At 48.8% G+C, this 9,983-nt stretch overlaps 3 non-coding genes across 3 annotated transcripts; 1 reads left to right on the top strand and 2 right to left on the bottom strand.

The window, feature by feature from the left end:
• Positions 1–4,929: 4,929 nt before the first annotated feature.
• TRNAY-GUA (transfer RNA tyrosine (anticodon GUA)) lies at positions 4,930–5,021 on the top strand. The gene is given in 2 exon segments: positions 4,930–4,966; positions 4,986–5,021. It is a non-coding gene; the product is annotated as a tRNA-Tyr (tRNA).
• A 567-nt stretch (positions 5,022–5,588) lies between these two features.
• TRNAT-AGU (transfer RNA threonine (anticodon AGU)) lies at positions 5,589–5,662 on the bottom strand. Its single transcript has one exon. It is a non-coding gene; the product is annotated as a tRNA-Thr (tRNA).
• A 4,170-nt stretch (positions 5,663–9,832) lies between these two features.
• TRNAT-AGU (transfer RNA threonine (anticodon AGU)) lies at positions 9,833–9,906 on the bottom strand. The gene has a single exon. It is a non-coding gene; the product is annotated as a tRNA-Thr (tRNA).
• Between the last annotated feature and the right edge of the window lie 77 nt (positions 9,907–9,983).

The following is a 9,983-nucleotide window of genomic DNA, read 5'->3' as shown; positions in this document are numbered from 1 at the left end:
CTAGTTCCATGTATGAACCTCTTCGTAGGGAATATTTTGGTTCAGTTTAATAACAATACAGTTACAAAGTAAAGAATAAGAAAGTTATAAACAAAAAGACAGTAGCCAAATTCACATATTCGGCTCACAAAAACAAAATACATCCGAAAAGCCTTCGTTCTGCATTAGGGCAAGTAGGCGTAACCGTTCTGAGACGGGCGCAGAGTCAATACCTTTCCGCGCGCCTTAGCGGTCGCGAACAACAACGTGTGCAAGTTGCTGCCATGGGGACCATTCTGGAAGAAAAAAAACATTAAAAAGAACTATCGTCGATCAACTCATGAATCCCACAAGCGAAAACAGAGGAAACAAGTGAAACTTGGAGCTTTCAATGCTGTCTGTCACAATAGATCAGCGGATGTAACATGAATGGAGAGACACGCCTCAGGGGCGGAGCGGAGAGACCGGTGAATTAAAGATAGACGTTGCCAGAAGCTACGATCTTTTGTGTTGCGGCGACTGCGAGGAGTATACAGCTGCCATGGATCGAAGACGTTTTTGGAAGGAAGCGTCGACACCTGCCCACCTCGGCTTTGAAATCTATATTCGGAGAGCTGTCATAACATGTCTGCGTTCAAGTTCATTCTGCAAGTTTATTTCTGGAACTGTCCGTGAAAGACTTTTTCCAGTAAAATATTGTTAAATATAGGGGAAGAATTGAGCGCACTATACGCGAGCAAAAAGTAATAGCAGCAGTTCCATAAAGGTCATAACTTTGCACGAACTTCCCGACCTTGTACACTGGATATGTTTTTGTACACTGGCTCTTTACCGTGCACTGACATCGCACAGTACACGGGCGCCTCTGTCGTTTCGCCTCCATTGAAACGCGGCCGCCGCGGTCGGGTTCGAACCCGTGTACTCCGGCTCGGTAGACGAGCGCCTTATCACTGAGCCACCGCTGCGGGTGTCACCTGTGGGTTGCTGCCATTTTCACCGTCCACCGGAGTTGCAGAAACGGCTCATGACCCGACGACGACTTCCCAGCCAGGCCGTCGGCAACGAAGGTGAGTGCAGGGCAAGGCCTCGCGGCGAAGGCGACATGTGTCCGTGAAGCCTGCACTGAGCTGTTAGAGTGAATTTAACGTTCACTCACGCTGTTTCCGCAAGAGTTGGATAATAACCAGCAAAGCAACATGCAGCGTATAGAGAAAAGGTTTCACGGGCTGTCGCCATCGTTTTTTTTTGTTCGTGACAAAAGCGTGGATTGATTGATTGATTGATTAAAAACTTCTTTATTTGTTCAGTATTCTCAGAACATGTGGGTGGGCCGCCTAGTCCGGCAGTTCATTGGCTGCTGCTGCTGCGCTGGCCCTCCCCACCAGCCATTGCTGACGGTCAGGATCATCGCTGAGCAGAATAGCCTCCCACTGCTCCGCCGAGGGGTTGGGAATGGGGTCAACTAAGGGATTTAATTGGCATGCCCACACCATATGGTAGAGGTTAGCTACCTCTCCACAGTGTGGGCACTGCGGAGAGTATAGTGTAGGGTACCGCTGGTGTAATTTAGCTGGTGTTGGGTATGTGTTGGTTTGTAGTCTCCTAAGGGTGGTCTCTTCTAACTTATTGAGGGATTTGTGTGGTGTTGGGTACTCTTTTCTGGCTGTTCTGTATGGCGCGAGATTGTCAGCACACACTGTTAAACCTATCAGGTCATGGCACCCTTCATGGTCATCAGGGGGAGACGCCCGGTGTAGAAGAGCTCGGGCATGCCTGTGAGTGGCTTCGTTTCCTCCTGGTAGTTCCAGGTGACCGGGAAACCAGATGACGGAGGCTTGGTTGGGTGGATGCTTAGTCAGCAATGACAACCCTGACTTATGAATTAATCCGTAATTGAAGTTGCGTGGTGAGCTAGGATTTGCGGCGCGTATACAGCTTTAGGCTTAGCTCACAATAGGCAGGTCAGCTGTAGGTATTGAGCCAGCGAGGAAACTTCCCGCGTGCCGCTTTGCTCGCTGCCTCAAGCGGGTTTAGATTTGCGAGCTCGCTGCCGTTTGTGTCCCGAACAAAAACTTGTTCCGAACGGCGTTGCGACCAAGCCACTATGTCGCGCCGCCTAACGTCCAGGCGCATATTTAGACGTTTTTAGCATACCGGAGACGTGCTACCGGAGACGTATACCGGTTTACCGGACTCCTCCCGCGCACGCTTAGTGGCCTCTCCTGGCCGCGCGTATGTCTCTGCACGTGAGTGGGAGGAGTCCGGTAAGCCGGTATACGTCTCCGGTAGTACGTCTTCGGTATGCTAAAACACCTATTGAGCGCCATGTGGTTTGTGGCCGAAAACGGCGCTCGGAAATTCTCGCCAGTCACGACCAGCAACTCCGAAGAACGGACGCTGCCTGCGGTCTGCAGCACATTGTGTTCACGCTGCAGCCAAGGTCGGTTCGCTTTTCTCACTTTTTTTCAGCCCCGCGGCGTAAGGCTTCACTCTGCTCCCACGGTGAGTATATGTGCAACTGCGATATGCTTGCGTGTCGGTCACCTCTTTTTTTATCTTTGCAGATATGCTGACTCCAGCATTCTCATGCTTGATCCAACGGCACTGGTGCATTCGGCCCGCGATGACATCTGGCCCAATATAGCGGTCGCGGGTCGTGCAATGTTTCTTTCGTTGCACCTTCTGCCTCCCCTCACAAACGCTGTACTGTTGGGTGCTTTGACTGCACTGCATCGCGGCGTCGTTTTCTGCGTTTTCGGTAAGCAGGACCGCGACTTATCGAAACGAGAAAACTGGAGTGGCTGCAGATGAAAGCGGTACCCCCAAGGCTGTTCAACATCAGGCGCCGCTGAGAGTGGCCGCGGATGCAGTTCAGTCGATGTTCGCGTGGCATATGCCACGTTTGTTCAGACAGTACAGCCACTGTACAGTGTGACCCTCGGGCGACTTGATCGCGCTTGATCGGTCTGTTTGGCACATGCTGATGGAAACGACTCAACAGCGCTAGCAGACGGGATGGAAGAGAACACAAAACATGTCTTCTTCACTTCCGTCCCGTCTGTCAGGGGGACTTAATTTTTTGGTGCAGAATAAATTTGTTGGGCCTATAGTAACGTTGGTTGGACGCAGTCGGAGTGCGCGCGCGAATTCCCTGTTTGTGTCATCTTGTTCACATTGCTTTTTTGTCTGCAGGTAGGCTGTCTCTAACACGTTCTACACAAGCCGACTGGACATGCTGTTGCGTGAATCGGACGTGGCGCCTTCTGACCTCGCATCTGGCCCTGCAGTGATAGCCGCTTGTCGTGAATGATTTCCTTCTGTTCTTCACGAGTACTATGACGGAGCCAGAAGCGTGTTTGTCCTCGTCCATCTGGAGAGTGTAATGTTGCTGCGTTCAGCGCGCTCTTGCCATGAACTGCATACATGGCGTTCGCTGCTGCGTTCAGCGTGGTCGTCGAGCAACGTGCTTCATCGACTTATCTCCACCACGATACCTGACTCTAAAAAAAAAAAAAAAAACTCCTCTGCCTTCTAACGCGGTCTCTTTCAAAACAACGGCCAATAAATCCTTTGCACAGCAGTTTCGTACGACTTTCTTGTCGGCTCTCCGAAATGAGCCGGTTTGAGCTCGTTGTGGTTGACGCGACTGTCACTCGTGTCAGTGCTGAATGCACTCCAAACCGAAAGAAGTAAAAAAAAAAAAAGGAATGAGGTGTCCTCTAGCGCACAAGTTTTATAACATCGAAGCAAACTTGCGGGCCGTTTACTCTTTTTATTCCAATACTGGCGTATTCGTGTTCAGAGCGTGGCGCTTCAGCCAAACTGCAAATCTACTCCACAAAGTCGAGGCCCAAAAGGTATGTCCAAAAATGGTCGTTAAAAAATGGATTAAACGGCTTTCAGTTTCGCAGTGTTTCGCACTGAAACTGAAAATTAGTATGTAGATTAGTTAATTTTTGAGGATCTTTCAATTCTCGATTAAAACGTGCTCCTTGCCGTGCAGACCACATGCGGACCTCACCGATGTATCTTTCGCGGCTTCCAAGACTAAAATCTGGATCGAAGAGTAAACAATTGGTAGGACGAGAAAGGTACGCAAGAAGATCGGTATCACGAACAGGTCCGACTGGTAGTAGCTTCTACAAATAACCTTATCGTAGTATCGAAACCTGCAATAGGATTGTTAAATTTCATCACATTTAGTATGCGAAACTTATTATTGTTGCGAAAGAAATCGTACGGCCGTCAGAGCCGAGCAAAAATCTTGATTGCGCATCGCTTGTTGTCATAGAAATTGTGACGCGAAGCGGTAATAATTTGGCCCAGGCCACCCCGGGAATCCTAGGCCGATTTTGACAAAAATCTATGTCCAGCCATAATTGGGCTTGCCCGGCATGATGCCGACCTCCAAGTTTGGCCCCGGTCACTTCGAAAAATTTAGCCCGGACTAAATTGAATCAATCAACACAGTCACTAGGGAATCAGCAAAAAAACAAAATGGAGGACATGCTTAAGCTCCGCCCGAAGAGTATGACGCAATATCGTCAATGGATTAGTTGCCCATATATGCGTAATTGGTCATTCTCTACTTTTCATTCAAAGATTCCTGGGAGTCCTGATACCACTGCTGGCCAAGTTACGAGGCGGTTAGACGATGCGCCACTGCCCTGCGATGGCAGATGCTGCCATCGGTAGAGCTTGGGACACCCAGGTCGCTCGGAGACCCGAACGGTTTTTCGCGACCAATAATTAATTTAACTGCCAGCTGCCATCCCTGAAGAAACGGTGCCCACCTGAGTAAACGTTTTTCTTCAGGCCAATGACGATCGATGCAAGAAAGTGGAGAATATCACGTGGTATGGAATAAACTGAGCACTAGAGACTGCCTATCTAGGTTACAAGTGCGAATCTCCACCGCCTAGGCAAGGCTTCAAAAGCTGTTCGCCCGCCCCGTCGATAGCTCAGTTGGTAGAGCGGTGGACTGTAGAGGCTCTCTCATTGCGGACATCCATAGGTCGCTGGTTCGAATCCGGCTCGACGGAGGCTGTATTTTTTTTCTCTCGGTTCCACCGCATGGACATATTACTTTCATAGTGCATATGATATGCAATTCCAAACAAGGACACTTTCATTTGTAAACTTCGCATTTAGTCCTCTATTAAAAAGTGTGCTTGGAAACATTTAAGCACTATGCGACCGATATACGATATTGATCGCTCATAAAAATTTCAGAAAACAAACCTGTGATTTGTAACAGAGGTATCCCAAGGATGTATTTCCTGAGTAGTTTTGTGTTTCTTTTTGGACAATGGGACTCGAACAAGCATGACTTGTAGACACTTTTAGCATGTGCAAGGCAAGAATTCGGTAGGCAGATTGTGATGACGCCACAAGGTCACGTGACCTAGATTACCGTGAAAACGTCACGCTACCTGCTCATTTTTCGACCATGGCGGGTTGCAGAATCGTGTGCCCCAGGTTGGCCATAGAGCGGCCAGAGTGGGTAGACGTGGCCGCCCTGTCTCGGCCGATTTTTCGCTGACGACGTCGCCGACGCAGAACGGGAGTCATAACGTTATTGCGTTTATATGCCAAGCATTTAAAAACAAAGGCACCGGCGAGATTCGAACTCACGATCTCCTGTTTACTAGACAGGCGCTTTAACCAACTAAGCCACGGCGCCGACGGGAAACAAGTGAAAAAGTTTCCAATATTGGCCGACTATTGCTCAACGAGAATCCTTTTTCTTTGTAAAATGGAGGAAGAAACAGTATCGTTCCCTTTGGAGGCAGTCTTTTTTTCAACGCTGCAGCTCGTCCTGCATGCTAAATATTTCGAGGTGAAATAAGCTTGAAGGAAACGACATTGAGTCTCTCTACGACCAGGTGATTTTGAATGGAAGTCATGCGCCTAGATCGCCTGCTTTGGGTGGCATGAAAGGCGCCGTTTAAGATTAATGGAATGTATTGGTGTTACAAGCATATTGTATGGGACACTGGAAACTCACAGTTTGCATAGATTGCTAACAGAGGTCAGGGAGAAAGAGGGCTCGCTGGTAACTTTAATTATCATCATGATGATGAAATGAATACTTTGACGCTACAAAAGGTGCCGGTAAGTGAACGTTCTTTCGAGCAAGTGTGCGGGTGGCATTCATTCGAAGTACAGCTGAAAGTTTCGCTATTCGTTTGCTATGGTTAAGCTGAACATACCGACTCCGAGCCTGTGACTGTTTCTACAATTTTAACCACAGTGTTGAATCCTGGCCGCGGCTGCTGCATATCGTTGGAGGCGGTGGCAGAGCGTTGGAGGCGAAGGCGCCCTTGTGCTGTGCGATGTAATAATTCGTGTGTGACGTCATGATTCTGAGAGCCAATCAGAGGCGTCGAAGAGCTCTTGTAGTCTTCAAGTGGTCACTTCGTCTGAGTTGATTTTCTTCCGTAACTTGTCGGAATGGCCGGTTTGTCTGGTCGAATGCTGGGCTCTTCACGTCTTCGTCCACTCCTCCGGCGACACGTTGCCGGTTGGGGCAGCCACTCCAAACTTCTTGACAGAAAAAACTGATTTATTGAAAACTGGAGAAAAATACAAGTACTAAAAGAAAAAGCTGTTTAAAAGAAGGGCCAGGCCGATGAAGTCAGCAACCGCAGGTGCCGCCGAAGTCGCGGCGCCTACACTGTCGGTCTCTCTTCGCTCACTCCTTGGCGCTGTCGTGTAGCCTCGGCTCCCGATGATGTCGCCTCAGTTGGAACTTGGCGCCCGGGGCTTCTCGCCAAGATGTCGCCCCGTCAAACTTTCGGAAGGTACTGCCTCCAACCGCTCTGCAGAAAGCCGCTCAGACGATCCTGGTCACAACACCAGTTAAGTTTCTCCGGATTGTCGTCGGAATGACCGGTTGGTCTTATCGAATGCTGGGCACTTGACGTCTTCGTCCACTCGTCCGGCGACACATTGCCGGCTGGGGAGCAACTCCAAACTTCTTGACAGAAAAAAACTGATTTATTGAAGACTGGAGCAAAATACAAGTACTAAGAGAAAAGGCTGTTTAAAAGATGGGCGGCCGAGACCGAGACTCGGCGCGCTCCCTCCTCTCTGCTCTTTGTTCGCAGCGGGCTTTTAATCCTTTCGATAATTGGGCGGAGCTCTAGCAAATCTGCTCTCGCCAAATTTCGACCAATACCGCTGCAATGGCACTGTAGATGCAAGTGGGCGGAGCCCAGTGCTCGCCAGAGCCCAACTCTAGAGGCTCCAGTAAAGTCCACTGCTTAGCTAGACAGTCGGGGTTTTCAGAAATCGGCGACCTTACTGACCCCCACCCACTTGAGAGCTAATCTCTTTTCAATGGGAAACGGTCGTCGGCCTCTTGCAATCCCGACAAGGCTGTTCGCAGACTTGCTCCCCAATCCCCGCAGCCTTGGACAGCGTCAGAAGCGCGCGACCCGCTGTCACCATTCCTAACCCCTCCAGACTTCCGACGGACACGGTAGTAACCGGCGAGAGGGGGGAAAGGAGCTACTGGCGCCGTAGGCTTCTAGCTTTATAGTCTGGTTACACCATTATCGAAAACACCGATGTTAACAGGTTATCACAGAACTTTAAAAAAATTCAATAGATGTATCGTGAGATGGATTCGAACCAGTGACCTGTGGATGTCCGCGTGGCCAGAAACCATACAGTCCACCCCTCTATCAACTGAGAAATCGAGTGAACTTGTTTTAAAGCTCTGCCTGTTTCGCTGGGCTGTAGTGATTTGAGGTGTGACCTAGACGCGGTGCTCAGCGCTTTGAGTACCGTCTATAACTGAGCTGCAATTTATGAGCATCGCGCTCTACCGAGAAAAATGTTCTTGAGTTAGAACTTTCATTTTATTACCTTAATTATCTCATTCGCTTGTGGAAATGCTTGTTCTTTGTATATGGCAAATACTTTGCGAACTTATAGTAACAAACCAACATCAGTGTGTCGGCGCATTGCTCCGCACAAAACTGAAAGATTCCGGGCATTGGCTGAGCCAAGCGAAACGAATGGAAAAACTTTGGGCCGGGCAGTAAGGATATTGATTTATTTAATTTGTACAAACTACATGCCGTAAAGGCCTGAAAAGGAGTGGCTTGGACACCCAGTGCATTTTTCAGTCAGCACTGATTAGAAGTCCCGTAATTCTCTTTCTGATAAGCCTAGCGTTCCTCGCTTTGAATGTGTGACAGCCATTCAACATTTTAAATAAGAAGCTTGCACATCCTAAAGTTTCTACAAATCATACTTGTTCGAGTCCCATTGACTTAAAAGAAACACAAAACTACTAAAAAAATACATTTTTGGGACACCTCGGGTAAATCTCAGAGGGTTCACTTCTGAACTTTTGATGTGTGGTCAATATCGTATGTCGGTCGCATAGTGCATAAAATTTTCCAAGCGCACTTTTTAAAAGAGGTCGAAATGCGAAGTTTACGAATGATACTGTCCTAGTTTGGAATATCATATATGCACATTGAAAGTATATATGACCCTGCGGCGGAACTGAGAGAAAAAAAAATGCAACCTCCGTCGAGCCGGATTCGAACCAGCGACCTATGGATGCCCGCATTGGGTAGCCTCTACAGTCCACCGCTCTACCAACTGAGCTTTAGCCGCCTCTCCTAGGCGGTGGAGGTTCATACGTGTGACCTAGATGGTTTGGTTTGGTTTGGTTTATGGGCTTTAACGTCCCAAAGCGACTAAGGCTATGAGAGACGCCGTAGTGGAGGGCTCCGGAAATTTCGACCACCTGGGGTTCTTTAACGTGCACTGACATCGCACAGTACGCGGGCCTCTAGAATTTCTCCTCCAAAGAAATTCTAGCCGCCGCGGCCGGGAGTGTGACCTAGATAGGCAGCCTCTAGTGATCAGGTCTACCTACACCACGTGATATTCTCCACTTTCGTGCGTCGCTCGTCTTTAAGTAAGCTGCCGCTATCGCCTTATGATCCAACTATACGTTGACGTGTTCACTTTCTACTTTAATAGAAAGCCGTCCAGGTTAACCTGAGCTATAGGAGATAGAAAAGGGAGGGAGGGGGCGTGGGTCGGAAGACAGCACAGGTTTTATGTAAAAATAATATGGCAAGGACTTCGAAGTTCATTACCAAATGGAATAGTATGGAAAGTATTGTCCAAGAATCTGCTGGTGTGGCGTGCGCGCTTAATAAAACGACAGTACCTCTTAGTGTTTATTAGAGCAACAAATTCAATCAACACAATCACCAAGGAACCAGCAAAAAACATTTGAAAGACGTACTTAAGCTAAACCTGCAGATCATGACGTGATAGCATTATTGTGCTAATGCCCATATATGCGGAATTGGTCATTATCTACTTACCATTCAAAGATTCCTGGGAGGCCTCATACCGGTGCTGGCGAAGTTACGAGGCTGTTAAGCGATGCGCCACTGCCCTGCGATGACAGGTGCTGCCATCGGTGAAGCTTGTGACACTCAGGTTGCTCTGAGACCCGAGAAACTTGTCGCGACCAATCGTTAATTGAACTGCTGACTGCCAGGGTGAGAAATTTGCTCACAATTCGGTAGGCGGATTGTGATGACGCCACAAGGTCACGTGACCTAGAATAACTTGAGAACGTCACGTGGTGGGACTTTTTTTTTGGCCATGGCTGGCTACACAAGGTCGAACAGAAACTTGTGCCCCAGGTTCGGGGTGTCCACAGGACGGCCAGAGAATGGCGACCATGGGTGGATGTGGCCACCCTACTTCGTCCGATTTTTCGCTGACAACGCCGACGACGGCGCCGGATTTTCGGAGAAGGGAAGCCTTAAGGCTATCGCGTTATTATGCGAGCAAATTATTAAAAAAACGAAGGCACCGGCGAGATTCGAACTCACGATCTGCTGTTCACTAGACAGGCGCTTTAACCAACTAAGCCACGGCGCCGACGAGGAACCGGACAAAAAAATTATGGCTGAGGCTTAGCTAAGGTTGAGCCTAGTCAGATGCGAAGCATATTGGTG

The sequence above is a fragment of the Amblyomma mixtum genome, chromosome 9, assembly GCF_055824585.1.
Source record: "Amblyomma mixtum isolate Tamu chromosome 9, ASM5582458v1, whole genome shotgun sequence".
NCBI classification, from domain to species: Eukaryota; Metazoa; Arthropoda; class Arachnida; order Ixodida; family Ixodidae; genus Amblyomma; species Amblyomma mixtum.
The sequence above is the reverse complement of the archived record's forward strand: the minus strand, read 5'-3'. Positions and strand labels throughout refer to the sequence as shown.